Below are 25772 nucleotides of genomic sequence, written 5' to 3' on the forward strand. Positions count from 1 at the left end.
CTGCAGGCAGTAATGAGATGTGAATGTGTGGACAGATGACCACGTCGCAGCTTTGCAAATCTCTTCAATAGTGGCTGACTTCAAGTGGGCTACCGACCTGCCATGGCTCTAACATTATGAGCCGTGACATGACCCTCAAGAGCCAGCCCAGCCTGGGCGTAAGTGAAGGAAATGCAATCTGCTAGCCAATTGGATATGGTGCGTTTTCCCACAGCCACTCCCCTCCTGTTGGGATCAAAAGAAACAAACAATTAGGCGGACTGTCTGTTGGGCTGTGTCCGCTCCAGATAGAAGGCCAATGCTCTTTTGCAGTCCAATGTGTGCAGCTGACGTTCAAGTAGGGCAGGAATGAGGACGGGGAAAGAATGTTGGCAAGACAATTGACTGGTTCAGATGGAACTCCGACACAACCTTCGGCAAGAACTTAGGGTGAGTGCGGAGGACTACTCTGTTATGATGAAATTTGGTGTAAGGGGCCTGGGCTACCAGGGCCTGAAGCTCACTGACTCTACGAGCTGAAGTAACTGCCACCAAGAAAATGACCTTCCAGGTCAAGTACTTCAGATGGCAGGAATTCAGTGGCTCAAAAGGAGGTTTCATCAGCTGGGTGAGAACGACATTGAGATCCCATGACACTGTAGGAGGCTTGACAGGGGGCTTTGACAAAAGCAAACCTCTCATGAAGCGAACAACTAAAGGCTGTCCTGAGATCGGCTTACCTTCCACACGGTAATGGTATGCACTGATTGCACTAAGGTGAACCCTTACAGAGTTGGTCTTGAGACCAGACTCAGACAAGTGCAGAAGGTATTCAAGCAGGGTCTGTGTAGGACCAGAGCGAGGATCTAGGGCCTTGCTGTCACACCAGACGGCAAACCTCCTCCACAGAAAGAAGTAACTCCTCTTAGTGGAATCTTTCCTGGAAGCAAGCAAGATGCGGGAGACACCCTCTGACAGACCCAAAGAGGCAAAGTCTACGCTCTCAACATCCAGGCCGTGAGAGCCAGGGACCGGAGGTTGGGATGCAGAAGTGCCCCTTCGTCCTGTGTGATGAGGGTCGGAAAACACTCCAATCTCCACGGTTCTTCGGAGGACAACTCCAGAAGAAGAGGGAACCAGATCTGACGCGGCCAAAAAGGAGCAATCAGAATCATGGTGCCTCGGTCTTCATTGAGTTTCAACAAAGTCTTCCCCACCAGAGGTATGGGAGGATAAGCATACAGCAGATCCTCCCCCCAGTCTAGGAGGAAGGCATCCGATGCCAGTCTGCCGTGGGCCTGAAGCCTGGAACAGAACTGAGGGACTTTGTGGTTGGCTCGAGATGCGAAGAGATCTACCAAGGGGGTGCCCCACACCTGGAAGATCTGTCGCACTACACGGGAATTGAGCGACCACTCGTGAGGTTGCATAATCCTGCTCAACCTGTCGGCCAGACTGTTGTTTACGCCTGCCAGATATGTGGCTTGGACCACCATGCCGTGACGGCGAGCCCAGAGCCACATGCTGACGGCTTCCTGACACAGGGGGTGAGATCCGGTGCCCCCCTGCTTGTTGATGTAATACATGGCAACCTGGTTGTCTGTCTGAATTTGGATAATTTGATGGGACAGCCGATCTCTGAAAGCCTTCAGAGCGTTCCAGATCGCTCGTAACTCCAGAAGATTGATCTGCAGATCGCGTTCCTGGAGGGACCAGCTTCCTTGGGTGTGAAGCCCATCGACATGAGCTCCCCATCCCAGGAGGGACTCATCCGTGGTCAGCACTTTTTGTGGCTGAGGAATTTGGAAAGGACGTCCCAGAGTCAAATTGTACCAAATTGTCCACCAATACAGGGATTCGAGAAAACTCGTGGACAGGTGGATCACGTCTTCTAGATCCCCAGCAGCCTGAAACCACTGGGAAGCTAGGGTCCATTGAGCAGATCTCATGTGAAGGCGGGCCATGAGAGTCACATGAACTGTGGAGGCCATGTGGCCCAGCAATCTCAACATCTGCCGAGCTGTGATCTGCTGGGACGTTCGCACCCGCGAGACGAGGGACAACAAGTTGTTGGCTCTCGTCTCTGGGAGATAGGCGCGAGCCGTCCGAGAATCCAGCAGAGCTCCTATGAATTCGAGTTTCTGCACTGGGAGAAGATGGGACTTTGGGTAATTTATCACAAACCCCAGTAGCTCCAGGAGGCGAATAGTCATCTGCATGGACTGCAGGGCTCCTGATTCGGATGTGTTCTTCACCAGCCAATCGTCGAGATATGGGAACACGTGTACCCCCAGTCTGCGAAGTGCCGCTGCCACTACAGCCAAGCACTTCGTGAACACTCTGGGCGCAGAGGCGAGCCCAAAGGGTAGCACACAGTACTGGAAGTGACGTGTGCCCAGCTGAAATCGCAGATACTGTCTGTGAGCTGGCAGTATCGGGATGTGCGTGTAGGCGTCCTTCAAGTCCAGAGAGCATAGCCAATCGTTTTCCTGAATCATGGGGAGAAAGGTGCCCAGGGAAAGCATCCTGAACTTTTCTTTGACCAGGTATTTGTTCAGGGCCCTTAGGTCTAGGATGGGACGCATCCCCCGTTTTCTTTTCCACAAGGAAGTACCTGGAATAGAATCCCAGCCCTTCTTGCCCGGATGGCACGGGCTCGACCGCATTGGCGCTGAGAAGGGCGGAGAGTTCCTCTGCAAGTACCTGCTTGTGCTGGAAGCTGTAAGACTGAGCTCCCGGTGGACAATTTGGAGGTTTTGAGGCCAAATTGAGGGTGTACCCTTGTCGGACTATTTGGAGAACCCACTGATCAGAGGTTATGAGAGGCCACCTTTGGTGAAAAGCTTTCAACCTCCCTCCGACTGGCAGGTCGCCCGGCACTGACACTTGGATGGCTGCTATGCTCTGCTGGAGCCAGTCAAAAGCTCGTCCCTTGCTTTTGCTGGGGAGCCGAGGGGCCTTGCTGAGGCGCACGCTGCTGACGAGAGTGAGCGCGCTGGGGCTTAGCCTGGGCCGCAGGCTGTCGAGAAGGAGGATTGTACCTACGCTTGCCAGAAGAGTAGGGAACCGTCTTCCTTCCCCCGAAAAATCTTCTACCTGTAGAGGTAGAGGCTGAAGGCTGCCGGCGGGAGAACTTGTCGAATGCGGTGTCCCGCTGGTGGAGCTGCTCTACCACCTGCTCGACTTTTTCTCCAAAAATATTATCCGCACGGCAAGGCGAGTCCGCAATCCGCTGCTGGATTCTATTCTCCAGGTCGGAGGCACGCAGCCATGAGAGTCTGCGCATCACCACACCTTGAGCAGCGGCCCTGGACGCAACATCAAAGGTGTCATACACCCCTCTGGCCAGGAATTTTCTGCACGCCTTCAGCTGTCTGACCACCTCCTGAAATGGCTTGGCTTGCTCAGGGGGGAGCGTGTCTACCAAGCCCGCCAACTGCCGCACATTGTTCCGCATATGTATGCTCGTGTAGAGCTGGTAAGGGTGGATTTTGGCCACGAGCATAGAAGAATGGTAGGCCTTCCTCCCAAAGGAGTCCAAGGTTCTAGAGTCCTTGCCCAGGGGCGCCGAAGCATGTTCTCTAGAACTCTTGGCCTTCTTTAGGGCCAAATCCACAACTCCAGAGTCGTGAGGCAACTGAGTGCGCATCAGCTCTGGGTCCCCATGGATCCGGTACTGGGACTCGATCTTCTTGGGAATGTGGGGATTAGTTAATGGCTTGGTCCAGTTCGCCAGCAATGTCTTTTTGAGGACATGATGCATGGGTACTGTGGACGCTTCCTTAGGTGGAGAAGGATAGTCCAGGAGCTCAAACATTTCAGCCCTGGGCTCGTCCTCCACAACCACCGGGAAGGGGATGGCCGTACACATCTCCCGGACAAAGGAAGCGAAAGACAGGCTCTCAGGAGGAGAAAGCTGTCTTTCAGGAGAGGGAGTGGGATCGGAAGGAAGACCCTCAGACTCCTCGTCAGAGAAATATCTGATGTCTTCTTCCTCTTCCCACGAGGCCTCACCATCGGTGTCAGACACAAGTTCACGGACCTGTGTCTGCAACCGTGCCTGGCTCGACTCCGTGGAACCACGGCCACGGTGGGAGCGTCGAGAGGTAGACTCCCTCGCCCGCACCGGCGAAGCTCCCTCCGCCGACGTAGTCGGGGAGCCTTCCTGGGAGGCTACCGCAGTCGGTACCGCAAGCGGCACCGATGTCGGAGACCTCACCCCGGACAATGGGCCAGCCCGCGCCTGGCTCGACGGTACCGGTGGCGCAAGCACCTCCGGTACCGGAGGGGAAGGGCGCAACAGCTCTCCCAGGATCTCTGGGAGAACGGCCCGGAGGCTCTCGTGCAGAGCGGCTGTGGAAAAAGACATGGAAGCCGATGCAGGAGTCGATGTCAGAACCTGTTCCGGGCGTGGAGGCTGTTCCGGGCTGTCCAAAGGGGAGCGCATCGACACCTCTTGAACAGAGGGCGAGCGGTCCTCTCGGTGCCGATGCTTACTGGGTGCCGACTCCCTCGGCGACCCAGAGCTCTCGGTGCCGACACGGGAAGGGGACCGGTGACGATGCTTCTTCGATTTTTTGGAACGAAGCACGTCACCGGAGCTTCCAGGCACCGACGAGGAGGACATAGAATCCAGCCGTCTCTTCCTCGGGGCCGAGGCCGAAGAGGGTCGGTCTCGAGGGGGCTGTACCGCAGGAGCCCTCAGGGTAGGGGGAGACCCACCCGAAGGCTCACCGCCACCAGCAGGGGAATGGACAGCCCTCACCTGCACTCCAGACGAAGCACCACTGTCCGACATCAGCAAACGAGGAGGTCTCGATACCACCGACACCGACGCAGCCCTCCGATGTCGCCCCGATGCAGAGGGCCGATGCACTCGATGCAATCGGGGGCGAGGATGAAGATCCGGGCGCCGACGACGTCGAGGCAGTCGATACTCCCGGTGCCGATGCCGACGAAGAGCCCGAGAACAAAATGTTCCACTGGGCTAACCTCGCTACCTGAGTCCGCTTTTGTAAGAGGGAACACAGACTACAGGCCTGAGGGCGGTGCCCAGCCCCCAGACACTGAAGACACGACGAGTGCCTGTCAGTGAGCGAGATTACCCGGGCGCACTGGAAGACTTCGATGTCATGGGCGGAAAAATCGCGCCGGCGAGATCAAAACTCGAAATGGCAAAAATGGCACCACAAAAATAGGGGGAAGAAAAACTTCGACCGAGGCCTAAATAGGGCCTACCCCGACGACGAAAGAAAACTTACCGGGGCAAAAAACTCGAAGTACGGGAAGGAAGAAAACCAAAAGGCCTCCTCCCGACACCTTTTTTCTTTTTTTTTTTTAGAACAAGTCGAAGAACGACGCGCGAGGTCACTTTGGGGCGCGAACGGCGAAACACGACCGTACCGAGCGCGGACAAAAGAAGACTGGCCGGCACGAGCCGGTTCGGGCGGGAAGACGGCCGCGCATGCGCAGTGCGCATCGGCGCGCGAGGACTAGCAAAGGACTTTGCTAGAAAGTGTTCCGATTGGAGGGGCTGCCGTGGACGTCACCCATCAGTGAGAACAAGCAGCCTGCTTGTCCTTGGAGAAGAAATGTCACGCTGGGTCAAACCAAATGATCATCCAGCCCAGCATCCTGTCTATGATAAACACCAACTGAGATCACCTGGAAATGCCTACCACAGTGGTTCTCTATCCAGTCCCTGATGCACACCCAGCCAGTCTATTTTTCAGGATATCCACGATGAATATGCATGGATAGATTTGCATGCACTGCTTCCTTGGTATGTAGAGTCATTGTGAACATCCTGAAAACCTGATTGGCTGGGATGCCCGGAGGACTGGTAGCAGATCTTTAAAAAAACAAAAACAAAAAACAAACCACAGATTCATGCTCTGCACGTCTCACCCAGGAAGTGGCAATCCCCAAATAATGGACCTTCCCTCCAGAAACTTTTCCAGTATTTTAAACCCAGCTATACAACTATCCTTGACCATCAGGTAGATAATTTAACAGGTTGCCTGATTCAGATGGCAAAAAAGTACCTTTTAGAATATCTTATAAAGATACATAGGTGCAATAAGCTACAAACAGATAGAAATTTTACAAAATGTTGCAAACTTGGCTCTGCCCATGCTCTACCCCAGAACATGACTATATCAAAAATACAAGGGATCTTGCTATTGTGCATACTTTTAAGCATGGGGTTCATTTATCAGAGACATTATATGTGCATGCAGGATAACAAGTATATTCACCTATGCCTCCACAGCTCTAACAGTATTTCTAGTACATGATGCTTTTACATTCCAGCTCCAGTGGGATGATGTACTAGGCAAAAAGTAGTTAATGTTAGTAAGTACACACATTAATGAGATCTTACTATTGTGCATACTTTTAAGCATGGAGTTAATTTATCAGAGGCATTATATGTGCATACAGGATATTATGCTTCTAGTATATTCACTTATGCCTCCACAGCTCTAACTGTATACATGACGCTTTTACATTCCAGCTCCAGTAGGATGATGTACTAGGCAAAAAGTAATTGATGTTAGTAAAGTTCTGTCTTCATCAGTGCGCACGTTAATGTAACAGGCAGATGATTTGGAAGTCTATTTGGACAAGTAAATAATTTGCATACAAATTTGTAACTCACCTTAAGCTCAGATTTGGAAAGATGAGTAATTAAACCTTTCCTTCTGCAAAATGCCACTTTACAAGAAAGTTGACTTGTGTGAGGGCTTATTTGAAACAGAACAAAATTGAAAGGCAAAATGGTATGCTTTAGAAAAGGACAGGAGAGTAGTATGTACACAATGGTGAAGGGGGAAACCAGAATCCACTATTACTACCAAGTGTCACTACTTTTTACTCTTCCTTCCTTTCCTCACACGTTTTATGATGAACAGCAATATAAAAAAAAATGTGTGTGAAAATACCAGCAGGAGAACCAACAAGAAATTTAATTTTATTGGTTTATTTCTTTTCCTTGAGTCCTGACAATCAAGTCCAGAAACACGGATATGTGCTATCCTGCCAGTAGATGGAAACAAAGAGAAAGTTTCCATTGACCTATTTCCGCTCTATAAAGGCTAGTGCAGACAGAAGCCTCTCAATAACCCTCTATTGAAGCCAACCCCAGACTACCATAACCCCAACAAGCTAACATACACACAGGTTTGCCACAACTTTCTCACTCACAGGTAAACTGAACCTGCTAGAGAGAAAGCAGCAACCCCCCCCCCCCCTTTTTTTTCCCTACTTAGCTAATGCAACTGAACAAATGCAAAACTGAATTCATATCCTCTCTTTTCGGATAGTCATGATTTCTGCAGTGAACAGGCTTTCTCCTTTGTTTCCTGTGAACCAGTACAGCAGAAACAACTGAACAGGAGGCCTAACTAACTCCACCAAGGAAGCGAGCCTCATGTTTGCAAGCAAACTCAAGGTATTTTACAACATACAAAACAATATAATAATTCATCTTATGGCTTTGGCCCTTAAGAAGAAGAAACTGCAAGAGAGGCTATTCAGAAAAAATAATTGCCATATTTGTGTGCAGAAGGTCAATATTCTCAGCCTATACCACTTTACTGCAGATTTTTGTGATATATAGCTCTGTTTTTGTATTTGTTTGATATTGTTAAAGTGAGATGAGGTTTTCACGTGCCTGATTTTATTGTATTGTTTTATGCATTATACAATACATTAAGTTTGCTTGTAAACATGTTATATGCAAATAAATGTCAGATTGTGGAGATTCTTTGATGCATCTATTCTATCTGTCCTTTTTTTTTTCATTAAAAGGGGCTGATCAAGGTCCTAGCTTTTCAGTAGGTAGCAATATTAGCTTGCTTTAGGGGTTTAGTCAAAGGGGAAATCTAAAATAGCTCACCCAGACATGATTTGTCTACCTAACCATTTCCAGCAGCAGGATGTCTGAGACTACCTCAAGCAATTGCTCTCACCAGGGCAGCGGGTCTAGATTAACCAATATGGACCCAAAACTTTATAATCCCACACCCAGGGGATCCGAGGGCCAATAAAAAAAGTCTAAAATCTAGGTGTCCAACTTGCAAAATACCAGAGGTGAACACACAACTTCAGTGTTTAAACAAGACCCTAATACTGCAGTGACCAGGATGGGCGACATCAGATTGCTCTTGGAAAAGTTCACCACCCAACTCACAGATCCTAGTAACCAAATAGCACTAATCTGTGGACACCTGGCAGTCCCTCTACACTGTGGCTCTAGTCAGTGAATCTAGATAGGAGTGCATCCATAGACTCTTCCTCGCCACTATTTGAATTAGTCCTCAGAGCCATGACCAGAGCAAAATGAAAACTTGTAACTGGAAATGCAGGCCTAGGGCCACAACCCTTGATAGGAATGCAGAAGTAAGCCTCTGTCAAGTCCAGAGACATCAGAAATGTAGGAGAGTTAAATGAAAAGTAATGCCTCCACAATTCATCAACAGATGGCATCAGCGCAACTTGGTCTTTGAAATCTCTTCTCTCCCTTCACCTCAGCTGGCAAGAAGTGCTTGTGTCAAGAGGCTGTTTTGCCACTGCTTGTGAAAAAGAAAGATGCAATGAGCATTCGTTGGTGTAAAGTTCATCACTGATTGCAGGTTGTTTATGGTAATGACTGTGTTTTGAATATTGTGAATCATTGGGCCAAAGTAAAGACTATGAACCGGGAAGACTTGATTTGTGTGATCAAAAATGGAATGAACAACACTTGACAGCGATGGATGAGTCTCACATGAAAAAGGATGAACTCATAATGGACAATCAGAGGATCACTCGAAGCACTACACTGCAACCCTGAAAACTCTGAAAGAATTGAGAAGAGTTTGGAAGTACAAGAAGGAAATTGTGTTGCAACATGACAATGCTAGGCCTCACAAAGAACAAAAAACCACAGAGACAATTATGAGGATGGGTCTCACAGTCTTACCCCATCCGCCATACAGCCTAGATTTAGCGCCATGTAATTTCCATCTTTTCCCAGAACTGAAGAATACCTTCAAGAGCATCTGCTCGACTTGAATGAAGGGTGGAAAGGGACTGTGAACAATTGTTTGAAGAAACAAGATGTGCAATTCTTTTGTGACAGCTTTCAAAAACGTATCTATCTGACAGATATGTGCAGCAAATGGTGGTGACCATGTAGAAAAGTAAATACATGTAATAAACGATCATGTTTCAAACAATTTCTTATTCATTATAATATCTCCATTTAAACAAATGTTATGGAGATAGAGGCATTATTTTTCATTTAAACCTCATAAGTCTAAAAACAACAAAATAAATAAAAGGGAAAAATTTCTCTCACCACCATTATTCATTCACCTCATGAATTCCATATGGAATATAGCAAATGAAGCAACAGGTTGGCCTGCTTCAGATGCACAATAAGGCAAAACATATTTTCCTATTGGTGGACTATGAAATAAATGGAATAGTGTCCTTGGTGCCTCTCTGCTCAAGGAACAGTTACCATTTCATCCAACTAACCAATGGGTCTAACTAAGGTCACCTTCACAACTGTCATCTTTGCTGCTGCCAACAAGCAAGAAGACATTATAAATGTTTCTGAACCCTGGGAAGAGAAGTCTGGGGCAAAATCATTTACAATTAGGTCCATGAACCATCTCTCCAAAATGATGTGAATCCACTTCTTGTAGAAGTGCCCCCCAGGCAACCTCCCACCCACAACACTAGATACTACTGACCATCACAAGGAGCTTCAGTTTCCCCCATCTTGATTTGCTTTCCTTTCCTTCCTTTCCTATTGCCCTGAGGTAACACACCTAGGCAACTCTGATTTTCTGAAAAGTAGAAGACATGCTTTACCTGTAGCAGCTAATTTCCTAATCCAGTATTGACCAGGAGAGGTCCAAAATAATCCTTAGGATTTTGGATTTCCCAAATCCTTGTTGAAAAGGAGCCATTCTTTGAAGGGTAGCCTCCTTAATCACTTAAAAAAAAAAAAAAAAAGAGGTATCCAATACTTAATGGTACACCAAAAACAGGCAGTGAGCCATGACTAACATAGCCATACGTCATTTCTAAGTAGACTACCTCCCTGAGAACAGAATCCGACTTCCCCACCAGGTCACACAGCAGCTTCAAATGAGAGACTAAAGAACTGAAAGGATTGTTATAGCCCTCAATTTTCCCATCCCAAGCATCCAAAGGAACAGTAACCATTCAGGTTGCCATCAGCACCAGAGTATCCACCTTAGACTGTCGCATCACCCTCTCTTTCTCTTCTTTAGGTGAGAACAGAACTTCCTGATAACCTTTACTACATTAAGAACTGTGTTCAACATTTGCCACTCAGCCAAGATCATGCCCAAGAAGAAAGGCATTGTGGTTTGGATATGCCCACTAAAATGGTGTTCCCCCAAAAATGGTATTCTTCTACCTGTTCTTCCAAAATTTTTAGTGATACCATGTCCTGGGTAAAATTTTTCAAAAGATAGCAAATAAATCCTAACAAATCTCTCCTCTGTAGAAGGAAATGTCCCCCTCTTCTAGATCCTGGTCAACCAAGCCTTCAAAAGCTCCTCCTTTTCCAAAATTAACTGGAATGGGCTTCACAAAAAATATCCCTAACCCCAAGCCAACTCCAGTGCTCAACTGGCCTTCTTGCTAGCAAGAACATGGGCTGCCAACTAGGAGAGAACCAGTAACATTTGGAATCCCAGTGGGATGAAAGAGGAGATATATACTAAAATGTGTTCCATGGACCAGTAGGAGTTTTGAAACTAAAGAGGGAGGGAGGTACATAGTAGGGAACCCACCCCAAAAGGAAGGAGTTCAGGGCGTTGCTCCTAGTAAGACAAGTGTGACTCCTTCTTGGAGCAACTGGTCCAGGAACAGACAAGACGGGGAGCCGTTTAAGATCTAGTCCTTAGTACAGTGATTTTTAACCTTTTTCATCTCGCGCCACACTTACAAGGCGCAAGAACTGTCAAGGCACACCACTGGAATCTAACCTATCCCTGCAAGTAAACTCCTCCATCCCCACCCATACTGGCGACCTTCAGAACTAGTTATTTAATTTAATTATGCTACTGAAATACATTAGAGCACCAATATACCTGCTACTGAGAAACTGGGAGGGGGGAGAGGACTCCAAAAAGCAAGCGCCCCTTAAGGGCCAATTGACTCAAGAGCTTCTTGGAGACCATATCTGCAACCCACTGGCAGAGCCATAGCCAACAATGATCCACAACAGCAGAAGCCACAGAACAAGAAGCCAGGCAAACTAGATCATGGTGAATGTCTGCCAAAAGGGCCATCCTGGACTCCAGGTGAGTGACATCCGGAGACTCTGGAAGCTGCTGTAGCCAACAGCATAGCTCTAGCCACACAGCTACTGCAGATGACAACCTGAATGGTGGGTGCTCCACTGAGAAAGCTAGGCAGAGTTATTGCTCCACCTTCTTATCATGAAGTTCCTCGAGGACAGAGTCCCTTGGATGGGTATGGCACTTACCGCTGTCACCACCGTCAGCAGCACACTAACCTTAAGGAATGCCCAGGACTTCTTGACCTCCTCAGGAGAGTAAGTGCATAGGCGATCAAGAACGTTGGCCCCCTGAAAGAGACCAACTGGATTCTCCCACTCTGCCATCATCATACGCATGAAGGCCTTGTGAAGAGGAAAATGCTACGGAGGCCACATGAGCCCTTTCAGCGGTGAGTCTCCCTCCACAGGGTCCAAAGCCGTAGACTTGACCATGGAGGGCCCTTGTCACCTTGTCAATGAGACGAGACAGCTCCTCTCTACGAAAGAGATGGGTCATGTGTGACCAATTCTCAGCTCACATGAGGAAAGGTTAAAGAGGTTAGAGATCTTCAACTTGGGAAACAGACAGTTGAGGGGAGATATGATTGAGGTGTGCAAAATCCTGAGTGGTGTACGACAAGTAGAAGTGAATAAAATTTTTTACTCTTTCAAAAAAGTACAAAGACTAGGGGACACTCAATGAAGTTGTATGGAAATACTTTTAAAACAAATAGGGGAAAATACTTTTTCACTCAATCAACAGTTAAGCCGCGGAACTCATTGCCAGAGGATGTGGTAACAGCAGTTAGTATTTGAGTTTAAAAAAAGGTTTGGACAAGTTCCTTGAGGAAAAGTCCATAATCTGCTATTGAGAAAGACATGTGGAAAGCCCCTGCTTGCCCTGGGATGGGTAGCATGGAATCTTACTACTATCTGGGATTCTGCCACTGACGGAAACAGGATACTAGGCGAGATTAACCATTGGTCTGACCCAGTATGGCTATTCTTATATTTCCAAGGCAGGAGCCCCTCAGAATCTGAATCTGTGGGGGGACTGGGAATCCAAAAGGAAATCCGAATCCTCCCCTGTCTACCCCTCCGAGGTCCTCAAATCAACTCAAAGTGCGTCCCCTACGAGTCCCCAGGGGCCCACGCTGAAGGGGGCACCCACTATTCATCTGCACGGCCTGCTTGACCAACTGGTCCAAACTCTGGAGCCAAAAATCATCTAAGACCCCCACAGTTGGATTCACATAAGAACATAAGAGTAGCCATACTGGGTCAGACCAGTGTCCATCTAGCCCAGTATCCTGTTTTCCTAAACAGTTGCCAAAGCCAGGGACCTGGCAGAAACCCAGCGGGTTGGAAGAACCCCCCACCTTCCCAATCCCCAAGGGGGATGGAGACCCCTCCTGCTGCTGAAAGCCAGCAACAGGAGAAAAGCCTACATGAGTAAACATGGCCGCAGTTCCCGCCAAAGTTGGAAATGGCCCATTGCAATGGGAGACAGACAGAGCTAGCAATTGTACTCAGCTGCCAGTTCTTGCAAGAACTGCAGTGACTGCCAACCTGCATGTCCAACCACGTGGCAGCTGCGGGTGGGCTTGCCTCAGCCTGCGGAACCGACATCTCTGCTGTTCTCTAGCTCTCTTCAGGTGATAAATGTTAAATCAGGGAAATCCCTTGTACACTAGTAAAGTGAAAGTACTTAACTGTAGCAGGTATTCTCCAAGGACAGCAGGCCTTATATTCTCACAGATGAGTAACACAGGCTCTGCGTTGCTGGTCCAGGAGCTTGTAACAAGCTTAAAAATAAGTCTTTGAGAAGTGTCTTCCCACCCGCCGCGACAGCATGGGACTAGTAGTACAATATAAAAGCATAATAAAAAGGAGACCACTCCAAGTGGAGGTTGAGAAAATAAGGCCTACAGTACTCGAAGAATACCTGCTACAGGTAAAATACCTTCACATTCTCAGAGGAAAAACAGGCCTACTATCCTCGGAGAATTCCTGCTACAGATAAAGCACCTTCACAGAGGACAAGCAGGCTTATAATTCTCACAGACGGGAAACCCTTGCTACCAGGCTCACCAAAAACCACCATCACCAAAAACCACCATCATCAGTGGTCAACTGGACCTTCCAATGGCGAGGGCATAAAAGTAATTAACCTGAAACTATATACAACTGGTTGAGAGTGCAGCCTAGAACAGAACAAAATAGGCCTAGGATGGTGGAGTTGGATTGTAGACCCAAAACAAATTCTGCAGCACTATCTGTCCAAACCAACTGTCACATCGGGTATCCTGCTCAAGGCAGTAATGAGATGTGAATGTGTGGACTGAAGACCACGTTGCAGCCTTGCAAATTTCGATGTGGAAGACTACTCTGTTATGAAGAAACAATGCAAAACATGTATCCGCCACTAAGACCTGAAGCTCACTGACCCTGCAAGCTGAAGTAACAGCCTCCAAAAATACAGGTCAAGTACTTCAGATGACAGGAATAAAGTGGCTCAAAAGGAGCTTTCATCAGCTGGGTGATAACGCTGAGGTCCCGGGTCTCATGACACAGGTGGAGGTTTGACAGGAGGCTTTGACAACAGCAAACCTCTCATGAAGCGAAAACTAGAGGCTGTCCAGAGATGGGCTTACACTCTACATATTGATAAGCACTAATTGCACAGAGGTGAACCCTTACGAAGTTGGTCTTGAGACCAGATTCAGAGAGGTTCAGAAGGTATTCAAGCAGGGTCTGTTTGGCAAGAAAGATGATCTAGGGCCTCACACCAGACGGCAAACCTCATGAATTGAAAGAATAACATCTCTTAGTGGAATCTTTACTGAAAGCCAGCAGGAATTTGGAGACACCCACAGCAAGATGCAAGGAAGCAAATTCTAATCTCTCAATATCTAGGCCACAAGGGCCAGAGACTGGAGGTTGGGGATGCAGAAGAGATTCCTCATTTTGCGTGATGAGGGTAGGAAAACACTCCAATCGCCACATGATCCAGTGCCCCCCTGCTTGTTCGTATATTACCTGGCAACTTGATTGTCTGTTTGAACGAGTACAATTTGGTTGTTTAGCCAATCCTTGAAAGCATTTAGAGCATTAAAGACCACCTGGAGCTCCAGAAGTTTAATTTGGAGATTTGTTCCCTGGGTTGACCAAGCATCTTGAGTGTGAAGCCCATCTAAATGAGCTCCCCACCTTAGGAGGGGATGCATCAGTCAGCACTTTCGTGGGCTAAGAAATTTGAAATGGAAGTCAAACTGGATCGAATTGTCCACCAGAGTAGGGACTAAACCAGCACTAGAGGAACTCGGATGACATTCTCTAGGTTCCTCACAGCCTGACACCACTGGGAAGCTAGGGTCCATTGGGCAATTCTCATGTGAAGACTTGCCATGCGTGTCACACGAATAGAGGCCATGTGGTCCAATGACCTCAACATCTGCCAAGCTGTGACCTGCCAAGCTGCTTGGACATGTGTGGTGAGGGTGCCAAGAGCATCTGCCCAAACCACAGGGAAAAAAACCTGACCCAGCTGAGTGTCAGGGCTCCTATACATTCCAAATGGCTGGGCAGGAAGCAGATGGGACTTAGGGTTGTTTAAAATTAACACTATTAGCTCTAACACCTGAATAGTCCTCCTTATGGACTCCTGAGCCCCCCTCCCACGACATGCTCTTAACCAGACACTTATAGAGTGGGGGAGAATTTCTCCTTTCCTGTGGAGGAGAAGGATCAGATGGGATGCCATTGGAGGATCGATCCACTTCTCGTCAGAGTTCTGTGATCCTCATCACTGTCAAGACAAGATTTCCTTGCGGGAGGGTCGAGATTGAGCCCCTCTCAACGAAGAGTTAACATGACCCTGAGAAAGGCTCCGGCCTCAACTCCAGTGAAGCTTCCTTCCACCAATGTCGAGGGTGTGCCAATACGGATGGAAGTCGACGCCAAGACCTCACCACCGGCTAATGTCCATCTGAGACTTGAGACTACAGCAAGAGCCATGGCTGACACAAGCACCCCAGATGCCGATGCACTCTACAAAAACCCCAACAGCTCAGGAAGCAAGGTCTGGAGGCGGTCATCAAGGGCCAACGTTGGGAAAGGCTGGGGTGCTGGTGTAGAAGCAAGCTGCTGAATCTGCAGGGTCAAAGCTGGGTGTCTGGTCCTGGCTGTGTGGAGACCCATTCATCAACATCTCCTGTATGGAGGGGGAGCGGTCCTCCCGGCGCCTATGCTTCTCAGGGACCAATGAAATCCTTGGTGATCCAGAGTTCCGGGCACCATGCATCGAGAGGGATTGATGCCAATGCTTCTTTCAATGCCTGGCACTTATGCTGCACAGTGCAGACGCCAATTGGTCCTGAGGGCCTGCAAAGTGGCCAGCATAGAGGCAGGTGGAGACCCACTCCCAGTGTGCAGGGTCTTGCAGCCATTTGAACCGATGCCAACAGCAACGCTGAAGACACAGACACCAACATTGACATCTAGGCTTCAGACCTGGCTCCAAAAATCTTCTCTCTCAGCCTCTCTGGCCAACTGTGTTTTCTTCATACGAAGATAGAGAAAGTGAATGATACATACCTGTAGCAGGTGTTCTCCGAGGACAGCAGGCTGATTGTTCTCACGACTGGGTGACGTCCGCGGCAGCCCCCACCAACCGGAAAAAGCTTTGCGGGACGGTCGGCACGCAGGGCACGCCCACCGCGCATGCGCGGTCGTCTTCCCGCCCGTGCGCGACCGCTCTCGCCAGTTGAATGACTAGCAAAAGATGAAAACGCAACTCCAAAGGGGAGGAGGGAGGGTAGGTGAGAACAATCAGCCTGCTGTCCTCGGAGAACACCTGCTACAGGTATGTATCATTCACTTTCTCCGAGGACAAGCAGGCTGCTTGTTCTCACGACTGGGGTATCCCTAGCTCTCAGGCTCACTCAAAACAAGAACCCAGGTCAATTGAACCTCGCAACGGCGAGGGTATAACAAAAATTGACCTACGAAGAACAACTAACTGAGAGTGCAGCCTGACCAGAATAAATTCGGGTCCTGGAGGGTGGAGTTGGATTTACACCCCAAACAGATTCTGTAGCACCGACTGCCCGAACCGACTGTCGCGTCGGGTATCCTGCTGGAGGCAGTAATGTGATGTGAATGTGTGGACAGATGACCACGTCGCAGCTTTGCAAATTTCTTCAATAGTGGCTGACTTCAAGTGGGTCACTGACGCTGCCATGGCTCTAACACTATGAGCCGTGACATGACCCTCAAGAGCCAGCCCAGCCTGGGCGTAAGTGAAGGAAATGCAATCTGCTAGCCAATTGGAGATGGTGCGTTTCCCGACAGCGACCCCTAGCCTGTTAGGGTCAAAAGAAACAAACAATTGGGCGGACTGTCTGTGGGGCTGTGTCCGCTCCAAGTAGAAGGCCAATGCTCTCTTGCAGTCCAATGTGTGCAACTGACGTTCAGCAGGGCGGGTATGCGGCCTGGGAAAGAATGTTGGCAAGACAATTGACTGGTTAAGATGGAACTCCGACACCACCTTCGGCAGGAACTTTGGGTGGGTGCGGAGCACTACTCTGTTGTGATGAAATTTGGTGTATGGAGCATGAGCTACCAGGGCTTGAAGCTCACTGACCCTACGAGCTGAAGTAACTGCCACCAAGAAAATGACCTTCCAGGTCAAGTACTTCAGATGGCAGGTATTCAGTGGCTCAAAAGGAGGTTTCATCAGCTGGGTGAGGACGACGTTGAGATCCCATGACACTGTGGGAGGCTTGATAGGGGGCTTTGACAAAAGCAAGCCTCTCATGAATCGAACGACTAAAGGCTCTCCAGAGATGGCTTTACCTTCCACACGATAATGGTAAGCACTAATCGCACTAAGGTGATTCCTTACTGAGTTGGTCTTGAGGCCAGACTCTGAAAAGTGCAGAAGGTATTCAAGCAGGTTCTGTGCAGGGCAAGAACGAGGTTCTAGGGCCTTGCTCTCACACCAAACGACAAACCTCCTCCACTTGAAAAAGTAACTCTTTTTAGTGGAATCCTTCCTAGAGGCAAGCAAGACACGGGAGACACCCTCAGACAGACCCAACGCAGTGAAGTCTACGCCCTCAACATCCAGGCCGTGAGAGCCAGGGACTGAAGGTTGGGGTGCAGCAACGCTCCGTCGTTCTGCGAGATGAGAGTCGGAAAACACTCCAATCTCCACGGTTCTTCTGAGGACAACTCCAGAAGAAGAGGGAACCAGATCTGACGGGGCCAAAAGGGCGCTATCAGAATCATGGTGCCGTGGTCTTGCTTGAGCTTCAGTAAGGTCTTCCCCACCAAAGGTATGGGAGGATAAGTATACAGGAGGCCGGTCCCCCAATGGAGGAGAAAGGCATCCGACGCCAGTCTGCCGTGGGCCTGTAGTCTGGAACAGAACAGAGGCAGCTTGTGGTTCGTCTGAGAGGCGAAAAGGTCCACCGAGGGGGTGCCCCACTCTCGGAAGATCTTGCGTACCACTCTGGAATGAAGCGACCACTCGTGCGGTTGCATGACTCTGCTCAGTCTGTCGGCCAGACTGTTGTTTACACCTGCCAGGTACGTGGCTTGGAGGAGCATGCCGGACTGGCAAGCCCACCGCCACATGCCGACGGCTTCCTGACACAAGGGGCGAGATCCGGTGCCCCCCTGCTTGTTGGTGTAATACATCGCAACCTGATTGTCTGTCCGAATTTGGATAATTTGGTAGGACAGCCGGTCTCTGAAAGCCTTCAGTGCGTTCCAGATCGCTCGGAGCTCCAGGAGGTTGATCTGCAGATCCTTTTCCTGGAGGGACCACAGACCCTGGGTGTGGAGCCCATCGACATGAGCTCCCCACCCCAGGCGAGATGCATCCGTCGTCAGCACTTTCGTGGGCTGCGGAATTTGGAATGGACGTCCCAGGGTCAAATTGGTCCGGATGGTCCACCAGAGCAGTGAAGTGCGGCAGCTGGTGGAGAGGCGGATGACATCTTCTAGATTCCCGGTGGCTTGGAACCACTGGGAAGCTAGGGTCCATTGAGCAGATCTCATGTGAAGACGAGCCATGGGAGTCACATGAACTGTGGAGGCCATATGACCCAGAAGTCTCAACATCTGCCGAGCTGTGATCTGCTGAGACGCTCTGGTCTGTGAAGCCAGGGACAGGAGGTTGTTGGCCCTCGCTTCGGGAAGGAAGGCCTGAGCCGTCTGGGTATTCAGCAGAGCTCCTATGAATTCCAGAGACTGGGTTGGCTGGAGATGGGACTTTGGGTAATTTATCACAAACCCCAGCAGCTCCAGGAGTTGGATAGTGCACTGCATGGACCGGAGGGCTCCTGCCTCCGAGGTGTTCTTGACCAGCCAATCATCGAGATATGGGAACACGTGCACTCCCAGCTTGCGTAGATACGCCGCCACCACCACGAGGCACTTTGTAAACACTCGTGGGGCAGAGGCGAGCCCAAAGGGCAGCACACAATACTGAAAGTGCCGTGCGGCAAGGCGAAATCTGAGATACTGTCTGTGAGCTGGCAGTATCGGGATGTGAGTGTATGCGTCCTTTAAATCCAGGGAACATAGCCAATCGTTTTTCTGAATCATTGGCAGAAGGGTGCCCAAGGAAAGCATCCTGAACTTTTCTTTGACCAGGAATTTGTTCAGGCCTCTCAGGTCTAGGATGGGACGCATCCCCGTTTTCTTTTCCACAAGGAAGTACCTGGAATAGAATCCCTGCCCTTCCTGCCCGGGTGGTACGGGCTCGACCGCATTGGCGCTGAGAAGGGCGGAGAGTTCCTCTGCAAGTACCTGCTTGTGATGGGAGCTGAAGGACTGAGCTCCCGGAGGACAATTTGGTGGCAGGGAGGCCAAATTCAGGGCGTATCCGCACCGCACTATTTGGAGAACCCACTGGTCGGAGGTTATGAGAGGCCACCTTTGGTGAAAAATTTTTAACCTCCCCCCGACCGGCAGATCGTCCAGTACAGACACTTTGAGGGCGGCTATGTTCCCGTGGATCCAGTCAAAAGCCCGTCCCTGGCTTTTGCTGTGGAGGCGCAGGGGGCTGCTTAGGCGCACGCTGTTGACGAGAACGAGCGCGCTGGGGCTGTCCCTGTGCCTGACGAGGCCTTCGGGCCGGCTGGTTGTACCTACGCTTTGCAAAAGAATAGGGTGCAGCCTGCCGGGCCCGGGAAAAACGTCCACCTGCTGAGGTGGATGCTGAAGGCGCCAGGTGGGAGAGCTTGTCGAGGGCGGTTTCCCGCTGATGCAGTTGGTCCACCAGCTGCTCGACCTTCTCACCAAAAACATTATCCCCCCGGCAAGGGACGTCAGCCAGTCTCTGCTGGGTGCGGTTGTCCAGGTCAGAGGCACGCAGCCATGAGAGCCTGCGCATCACTATACCCTGGGCCGCAGCACGAGATGCCACGTCACAGGTGTCATAGATACCCCTGGACAGGAACTTTCTGCACGCCTTCAGCTGCCTGACCACCTCCTGATAAGGCCTGGACTGCTCCGGCGGGAGCTTATCGACCAGGTCCGCCAGTTGCTTCACATTGTTCCGCATGTGAATGCTCGTATAGAGCTGGTATGACTGGATGCGGGTCACGAGCATGGAGGATTGGTAGGCCTTCCTCCCAAACGAGTCCAGAGTGCGAGACTCCCGCCCCGGGGGCGCCGAGGCAGTATCCCTCGAACTCCGTGCCCTCTTGAGAGCAGAATCCACGACCGCCGAGTCATGGGGCAATTGTGGCCGCATTAACTCTGGGTCAGAGTGGATCCTGTACTGGGACTCTGCTTTCTTGGGAATGGTGGGATTAGTTAATGGTCGCATCCAGTTCCGAAGCAGTGTCTCCTTGAGGACATTGTGCAGCGGTACCGTGGAGGACTCTCTAGGTGGTGATGGATAGTCGAGGACCTCGAGCATCTCAGCCCTCGGCTCATCCACAGAGACCACGGGGAAGGGAATGCAAATAGACATATCCCGCACAAAGGAGGCAAAGGAGAGACTCTCAGGAGGCGAGAGCTTCCTCTCCGGTGAAGGCGTGGGGTCCGAAGGAAGGCCCGTAGACTCCTCTGAGGAGAAATATCTAGGGTCCTCCTCTTCCCCCCACGAGGCCTCATCCTCGGTATCGGACATAAGCTCACGTAGCTGTGTCCTGAACTGGGCCCGGCTCGACGTCGAGACACCGAGGCCTCGGTGTCGTCGAGCGGTGGACTCCCGCGCTGGCGGGGACGAAGCTCCCTCCATCGACGGGGACTCCACCTGCGTGGCAGTCGAGACCGGCGTCGCAAGCGGCGGCGGTGACGACGGCCTCGGCACCGGGCTAGAGCTCGCCGGCGCCACAGTCATCGGCGCCGAGGGCGCAAGCACCCCCGGCGCCGGCACAGCCTGGCACATCAGCCCTTCCAGGATCCCCGGAAGGATGGCTCTGAGGCACTCGTCCAGGCCCGCTGCCGGGAAAGGCGGTGGGGCCGGTAGAGGTGTCGGTGCCAGAATCTGGTGGGGGCCAGGAGACGGCACCGAAGTGCCGGGACCCTGTCGCGTCGGTACCTCCACAACCGACGGGGACCTCTCCTCCCGACGTGGACGCTTCGGCGTCGGCTCCTCTCCGATGTCCGGATGCATCGAGGGCGACCGGTGACGGTGCTTCTTAGTCTTCTTGCGATGCCCGTCACCGGTGCCGGGTGGTATGGAGGAGGAGGAGGACGATCCCCCTCGGTCTCGAGGAACCGGGTCAGACAGGGTTTGGTCCCGTGGGCCACGGGCTGAAGGAGTGACCGGGGCCGACTGCCCACGCGGCCTCTCACCTCTACCCTCACCGGAGGACCGGCGGGCCGACGGGACCTGTTCTCCTGGGGTCGATGCCATCGGTGCCGATTTCTCGGGCATCGATACCGGTACCGAAGGGCCGGGCGTCGATACCGATGCCGTCGAGGTCGACGTCGAGGGGCCGGCGCAAGTTCCAAAAAGACGGTCCTGTAGAACTTGCCTCGCAACCTGAGTCCGTTTCCGGAGACCGAGACACAGAGAACACGACTTGATATTGTGCTCCGGCCCGAGGCACTGGAGGCACCAAGCGTGGGTGTCGGTCTGCGAGATTGGCCGGCCGCACCGACCACACTTTTTAAATCCACTCGGGACCTTCGAGGACATCGACGGAAAAATCGCGTCGGTGAAGTTAAAAGTCGTCGATGGTGGCGGAAATCACACCTCGAAAAAGAAAATCGACCGTGCGGCCACTAGGCCGCAACGCGGCGCCCCCGCTAGAAACGAGGGAAAAAGGAGCGCGTGCTCCTTACCTTTTTTTTTTTTTTTTTTTTGAAAAAGGAAAACCGGAGCACGCGGTGACTAAATACTAATAAACTAAATAGAAAATAGACGAGTCGCGTAAACGCGAACGGCTTTCCGGCGGCTGAAACAGAGAGAGCGGCGAAGGCACGACTCTCTCCAGACGCGGAAAAAAAGGAACTGGCGGGAGCGGTCGCGCACGGGCGGGAAGACGGCCGCGCATGCGCGGTGGGCGTGCCCTGCGTGCCGACCGTCCCGCGAAGCTTTTTCCGGTTGGTGGGGGCTGCCGCGGACGTCACCCAGTCGTGAGAACAAGCAGCCTGCTTGTCCTCGGAGAATACAGTCTGCAGGGGTATGATCAGGCTCCAAACACTAGACACCAAGAACAAGTGTCCTTGCCAGAGATGGTCCTGTTGCACTGAGTGCAGTGCTTAAAGCCAATGGGAACGTTTGAGAACATGAAAGGAAAAACAGCCATGGCCAAATCAAACGACTCAATGGTGCTAAACAAAGGGAAGAGCACCAAAAAAGAGAAAAGGGAAACACCCAACCAGAGCACAGGCCTAAATGTGGCCTAGCGAACACGGTAAAAAAAAAACAAAACCCCAAAACAAACAACTTAGAAAAAAGGCAAACATAACATACAGGAAAGGATAAAGTAAGGTAAACCCTGAAAGAGGTATTAAGAACAAGAGGAAAAATTATGGAAGGCACAAAAAGACCAACCAAACAGCTGTGAGGAGTGGATGACGATACGTCCTCTCATCACCGTGGAAAAAAAAAAACTGCTGGTCCCGGGCACTCATGGCAGGCAGGAAGGCACTCATGCATGAGCGACAGGTCTTTGAGCATGAGGCGTCCTCTATTTTTAAGACTGTTACAAGCTCCGGACTGGCAATGCGGACCCTGCGTTACCCATCTGTGAGAATTATAGGCCTGCTTGATCTCGGAGAAGAAGGGATCTTCCTGTCATTTTTTTTTTAAATTTCTTAAATCTGTCATAGCAGCTTAAAAAGGCTTATTCCCTTAAATAGGAAACAAGTCTAGCCAGGCCAAATCTATTCAAATTTTTTGGAACCTGGGAGCAGAAGGGGAGCCCAGACCACCACCACCGAAACAGGGTGTATAGGCCAGGGAGCTGGGGGATGAGGACCCGCACCCCTCGGGCGAGGTCCTGTGGGACCAAGCCACAGCCTCACCCAGTGGAACTAGAAAGTGGACCAGGGGGCTGCAGAGCCAAGCTCCACACTCAACCAGGTATGATCCCAAGACCGTGACCTGGGAGCAGCCGTTCGGCTCAACCTCACTGCGCAGCCACAGCTAGCAGGGCGGGGAGTTAGGCCTGGGACAGGAGCACCTAACAGCACGACCTACCACCTGATGAAGGTAGAGAAAAATACTGGATTGTTCTCGGGAGCACCACAGCTTACATTGGTGAAGTCACTGGTAGAATTCAGTTTTCTCTAACTCCACCTGCTGGCATGAAGGGGTAAAGCATATTTGTGTAGAACAGTGATGCCAATGCTAAGCAATGGAGGATTTCCTGTCACATTCAAAAACTGGATCCACTTTAGGGAGAGACTCAGGAGCTCCTTTTCTCTCTTCCATTATCCGACAATTTGAAAATCCTTGGCGTAATATTAGACACACACTTATCCCTTGAAGACCATGCAAGATCCACAACGAAGAAAATGTTTAATATGATGTGGATGTTGAAACATATGAAACCTTTTCTCCCCTTGATTGCTTTTTGTAATTTGGTACAATCCATGGTTCTAGCCGATGTTGATTATTGTAACAGCATCTTCATTGGATGTAAGGTTCAAATTATGAAGAAACTTCAGACTGCCCAGAACACTGCGGCTAGACATATTTGGGAAGTATAGATTTGAGAGTGCAACACACCCTCCGCATGAATCTTCATTGGCTCCCTATTAATGAAAGAATTAGTTTTAAAGCTATTACCTTGATCCATAAAATCATCTATGGAGAGTCACCAACATATATGGTCAATCTGATTAATCTTCCGAATAGAAATATGTCTACATCTTCACAGACTTACCTTAATCTACATCTTCCCAAATACAGAGGTATCAAGTATAAAACCTACTATTCATCTAACTTTTGCTATCTTGGAAGTCGTCTTTGGAATGCTCTATCCAAATATATCCGCTCAACAAGTGAATACCTTCCTTTCAGGAAATTATTGAAAACCCACTTATTTAAAAACTAGTAAAAAAGGCCCGTTTCTGGAACGAATGAAACGGGCGCTAGCAAGGTTTTCCTGGGAGTGTGTATGTTTGAGAGAGAGAGCCAGAGTGAATGTGCGTGCGGGTGTGTGACAGAGTGAGACTGTCTGTGTGACAGTGTGTGTGTGAGAATGAGAGTGTGTGACAGGGCCCCCTCCCCTGTTCCTAATGCCCCTCACCCCGTTCCCTCCCCTCCTTTTCCTCCTCCTTCCCACACTTTGGGTTCCTTAAGGCTTTCAAAAGTCTATGTACCCCCGTGGCCCTAACGCCCAGTATCCGGATACCCCACCGCTTTCCTCCTCACCCCTCCCCCAAGATGTAATACTTTCACGTCCTTCATTTTTTTAAAAAAGTGTCCTATCTACCCTGTGTACAAATGCCCGGCATTCAGATTGTGTTCCTCTCGTAAATTTTCATTTCTTTCATTCATTCAGAACTTGCCCCCCCCCCGAACACTTTTGGTTCCTTCAGTCTTTTAAAACTGTCCTATGTACCCTGTGTGCTAATGGCCAGCATTGAGATTGTTTTCCTGTCCCAAATTTGCATGTCTTTCAGTCATTCACAACTCCCCCCCCCCCCTTCTCCAGTTTAACACTTTCGTTTCCTTCAGTCTTTTAAAACTCTCCTATCTACCCTGTCCCCTAATGGCCAGCATTCAGATTGTTTTCCTTTCCCAAATGTTCATGTCTTTCAGTTGGTCAGAACTCCCCCCCTCCCCCCATTTAACACTTTCAGTTCCTTCAGTCTTTTAAAACTCTTCTATCAACCCTGTGTCCTAATGGCCAGCACTCAGATTGTTTTGCTTTGCCAAATTGTCTGTCACTGTGGTCAGTGCGTGCATGCCTAGCAGACCACTTCCGGCAGGCACGGTCCCAAACACATCCTGTTGGAGGTGAGAATTATTATATAGGAAGTTTATTCAACACCACCCGAACTCTCATCCACGCTCTCATTACCTCTCACCTTGATTACTGCAACCTACTCTTCACTGGCCTCCCACTTAACCATCTATCCCCCCCTTCAATCCGTTCAGAACTCTGCTGCACGTCTTATATTCCGCCAGAACCGATATACTAATATCACCCCTCTCCTCAGATCACTTCACTGGCTTCCGATCAGATACTGCATTCAGTTCAAGCTTCTCCTTCTTACCTACAAATGCACCCAGTCTGCAGCCCCTCATTACCTCTCTACCCTCATCTCCCCTTACGTTCCCGCCCGAAACCTCCGCTCACAGGACAAATCCCTTCTCTCGGTACCTTTCTCCACCACCGCCAACTCCAGGCTCCGCCCATTCTGCCTTGCCTCACCCTATGCTTGGAATAAACTTCCTGAGCCCTTACGCCAAGCCCCCTCCCTACCCATCTTCAAATCCTTACTCAAAGCCCACCTCTTCAATGTTGCTTTCGGCACCTAACCTTTCAGGAAATCTAGAATGCCCCAATTTGATGACCCCTACTTGACTAACTGTACATTTGTCCTTTAGATTGTAAGCTCTTTGAGCAGGGACTGTCTTTCTATGTAAATTGTACAGCGCTGCGTAACCCTAGTAGCGCTTTAGAAATGTTAAATAGTAGTAGTAGTAGTAACTCAATAGTTCTCTACTTTAAACATTCACTCACTTAGACAATTACCTTTGACGTCCCCTTTATCCTTTACCATTTGATCTCTTCCATACCATTTCCCTACTTTTCTTTTCCCTTTCTTCTTCCCTGCACCCTTTCCCACTCCCCCTCCCTTCTTCCCCCTTTTCCCTGCTTCACTCTTTCTCCTCTCCTTACAACTTACCTTAGTCTAATTATGTTTTATTGTTATATAATACTTTAAATCATTGTTAACTTTATGATTTTGTGATTTGTATCTATGTAAGCCGCATAGAGCTTGCGATGAGTGGGAATTGTGCGGAATACAAATGTAATAAATAAATAAATAAATAAAT

At 50.0% G+C, this 25772-nt stretch overlaps 1 protein-coding gene across 4 annotated transcripts in view; it reads right to left on the reverse strand.

Moving 5' to 3' along the window:
* Positions 1 to 25772, reverse strand: part of KMT5B (lysine methyltransferase 5B) — a 387499-nt gene that overhangs the window by 314985 nt on the left and 46742 nt on the right. The window lies entirely within an intron of this gene.

The sequence above is a fragment of the Microcaecilia unicolor genome, chromosome 4 (assembly GCF_901765095.1).
Source record: "Microcaecilia unicolor chromosome 4, aMicUni1.1, whole genome shotgun sequence".
Taxonomy (NCBI): domain Eukaryota; kingdom Metazoa; phylum Chordata; class Amphibia; order Gymnophiona; family Siphonopidae; genus Microcaecilia; species Microcaecilia unicolor.